At 38.2% G+C, this 3,560-nt stretch overlaps 1 pseudogene; it reads right to left on the bottom strand.

Moving 5' to 3' along the window:
* Positions 1–330: 330 nt before the first annotated feature.
* Positions 331–1,048, bottom strand: LOC125164377 (translationally-controlled tumor protein-like; annotated as a pseudogene).
* Positions 1,049–3,560: the final 2,512 nt, after the last annotated feature.

Genomic DNA, 3,560 nt, shown 5'->3' with positions numbered 1-3,560 from the left:
TGAGCAAGTTTTAGAGAATAAGCAACATGGTGTTGACCACTAGAGGGCTTGAAATTTGCAATCCCTGTTAATAATATCGTAGTATTGATGGATGCTTTTTGTTTATTTGTTTGTTTGTTTTTGAGCTTAAATGCATTTTATTTTCAGACAACCTATACGACATGTTTTTCCCCTGTAAAAACAATGCCTCTTGTCCTAGTAAATCAAGCCCAAAATTAATGAAGTGCTTAAAATGGTATCAGTCCCATTTGTCTAAGTTCTGGTATTGTGTAGATGAAAAGCAGCAGTTAGTTATGATGACAGGTAATCCAAAGTTATAGCCAAATTTTGTTAACATTTTGTCATTTCTCAACCATCCTTAAAGAAAATTGTATATGGAGTCACACTATCCTCACTGTAATCCAGCAGAGCTACCATCTGGATCCATGTTTTACCAATAAAGAATTGGCAATTTTTAGAATTAGCAAGAATGTACTTGATTTGTTCTGCATCCCTGTCATGAAAGGTTTTGCTCATTCTAGGTGCACCTGACTGGCTCAGTCGGTTAAAGCACCGACTTCAGCTTAGGTCATGATCTCATAGTTCATCGGTTAGGGCCCCAAGTCGGGGTCTGCGCTGACATCTCATAGTCTGGAGCCTGCTTCAGATTCTGTGTCTCCCTCTCTCTCAGCCCTCCCCTGCTCATGCTCTGTCCCTCAAAAAAATAAATAAGTGTTAAAAAATAAATAAAAGGTTTTGCTCATTCTGGTCTCTGTTCTTCAAGTTTGCCTTTAATTGAGTTCATGTCATCTTTGATGTACTTCTTGTAGGCTTATTTTGTCAAGTTGGTTTTCTGCCAGTGATGGTTCATGACAATATCAACACCAGTGATAACTGTGCTTTTGCTAACTTCACCCTTGGGGTCATCAGGAGTGGCATTTTCACCAATGGACAAGTCATCAATGTTACCTACTATTCTACTGACCATCTTCCCCTCCACCTCCAGGCACAGCCCACCGGGATTTCTCAGCATTTCATCATGGCTGATGAGGTCCTGGTAGATGATCATGATGGTGCCTGGAAAAAAAAAACAAGGACAGCACTGGTTTAACAGGAGCCAGGAACTCTTTCCAAGTGTGGTGCACTGGGAACAGTGCTGGGGTGGAGGGAATAGAGGGCAAAAAAAGATGGGTAGACATTTCATTAAAGACTTCTGGTAAATTTTTAAAAGGGAAATAGGTACACTGACTCCATGGATCTCCTATGACTAATAAATGTTATTATTAAAATTAATTTCAATGTTTGTTGGAATCTTTACTTCTAAACAATGGTACAATTAGGATGGTTATTGCACAATTATTATTTGATAAATTTCCCAGAGAATCTTAATGAAATTATAATATAATGTAATTGAAGTGAAATATTGGAATTAACAATAAGGTTAGGGAGAGGCCAGTAGAATACCTACTAGGAAGAGAAGCCAATAAAAGACCAGAAGAGATTGCCTGGAGAGAAGAAAAGAAAAGACAACAAAGCAGCAGAGACAACTAACCAAAAAAAAGAAAGAAAAAAATTGAATATTTTCCCCTTAGATTGGCATGCATTTGGCAATGTGAAGCCAGGGGTGGAGAAATCGGTATAAATAATAATAATTATTATAAAAGCAACATTTATTTGATTTTTACTATGTGCCAAGATTCTACTAAAACATTTATGTATATGAACTCATTAAAATATCACAAAAACCTCATGATATTTGTTCTATACTTCTTAGTCTACAAATAAGGGAACAGAGCCTTTCTTCATAGATCCCTGCCCCATCCCCCCCAAAATTCAATGAAGAGTGCAGCAGATACCAAACAGCTTCCTAAAGCAAACTTAGACTTAGCGTTTATTAAATTCAAGATCTAGGGCAAAGCAATGATTTCAGATGAGGAAGTATCTTTCATGAGCTTTGGGAGACCTGAGGTCAGTGCATTTAATAACATCTGATACTAGGAAGCTAAATGTCATTTAAAAATGTCTGATAATTGGAAGTTGGGAAATTGCACAAGGTCTAAAATCTTACATGGAGAACTGGGGTGAGAGAAAATGTTACTAGACTACATTGTCAGGTGGTTAGATATTTAAAGGCTTATCTTGCCATAGGTTCTTAATGGCTTTAAGTAGTGAAACAAGGCAAAACACATAGAAAACAAATACCTGATATACCAAATATGTGTTTCGTAGCAATTTCTGGCGATGAAAGTTTTTGGTCTGATTAGTAGTGAGGAAATCCTGTATTTCAGATACTCTTTCTGAAGAGCAGAAAAAAAGTTATGAAAGATCATGCTGCTGAACACATTGAATATTACCTGGAGAGAATACTATGTACAATTATACTATGTAAGAATTGGATGACTCCAATAAGCATAATTTGTAATATTCTCTAGGAGTATTCAGACACTTTAATGCAGGATAGATTAACACATCCAACACATAGGTGGATTTGACCAGAGTTTAGGTTTTGCCAGGAAAGATTGCTTGAGGAGAAAGGAAAAAGGAAGTTAAAGACATTCGTTGGGAAGTAATTATAGGGCAGAATCATGCAAAATAAGCTGGATAATATGACATGTTTAGACATGGAGTTATGATGAATAAAGATGAATTATAGGGTCCATGAATTGGTGGTCTTGAGCTGGCGAATTGTGAGTGGAGTACTAGAGTGAATACACTGGAAGAATAGGGGATGGCAGTCAAAGTGAGATGTTTGAAACTGAAATTCAGTTTTGGATGATGACGAGGTCTAGGTATGACATGTGGGTCATGGAGAAAGAATGGAGAAAAATATTATTGGAGCTAAGAAAACCAAAGAATTTAGAGGCCAATGTGGTAGTTGGATCATCTACTGGGGTTTTGAACCATAATGACAGGAAAAGTATTAATGAGTGAAGAGCAATGACTCAGTGATCCATAAGTGGTCTGACAAGGAGGGATACAGGGTGGCACAGTATGAGAATGTATGTTTCAAAAGACATGAGAGTTTTGAAGAGAAAAAGGAGTGACCGTTTGAAAGTAGGAACAGGTTGCGGAAAGGACCCCACCTCAAGCTATAGGCATGTATGGTACTTAAGTATGAGAAGAAAAATAAAAATAAGTTGTTCACTTAAAGGGTCCAAGAAAAGCAGTGTTTTCAGGTGCCAAATTAAATTTCAGCAAAAATCTGAAGGAAATGTTTAGTGCAGAGGTTAAGGAAGGAGAGGAGTTTTCTGACGACAGGAAACAAGTTTGGGTGGAAGGGCTTGGATAGCTAAGAGTGTGGGAAATATGGTCAGATTCATGGAGGTTGGGAATAGGGTGCTGATGAGCATCTGTGTGAAATTGGGTGATCTGGGAACCTTTGACTTCTCGTGGTGATGCAGGAGAGCTGGTGTTGAGGCACAATGGGATTTGTTTCAGAAGTCACAGGACACCATGGTTAAAGGTCATGTGGAAGTTAGTCTTGCCTACAGCTGGAGGTGGGGTGGTACAGAGGAAGTAGTCTCATTGCTGGGGCTTCAGAGCAAAGGATACCTGGAAATCTTGGGTCTAATACTGCTGGA

This window comes from Prionailurus viverrinus, chromosome B1 (genome assembly GCF_022837055.1).
Source record: "Prionailurus viverrinus isolate Anna chromosome B1, UM_Priviv_1.0, whole genome shotgun sequence".
NCBI classification, from domain to species: domain Eukaryota; kingdom Metazoa; phylum Chordata; class Mammalia; order Carnivora; family Felidae; genus Prionailurus; species Prionailurus viverrinus.
Note: the sequence above shows the minus strand (reverse complement) of the source record. Positions and strands in the feature narration are given on the sequence as shown.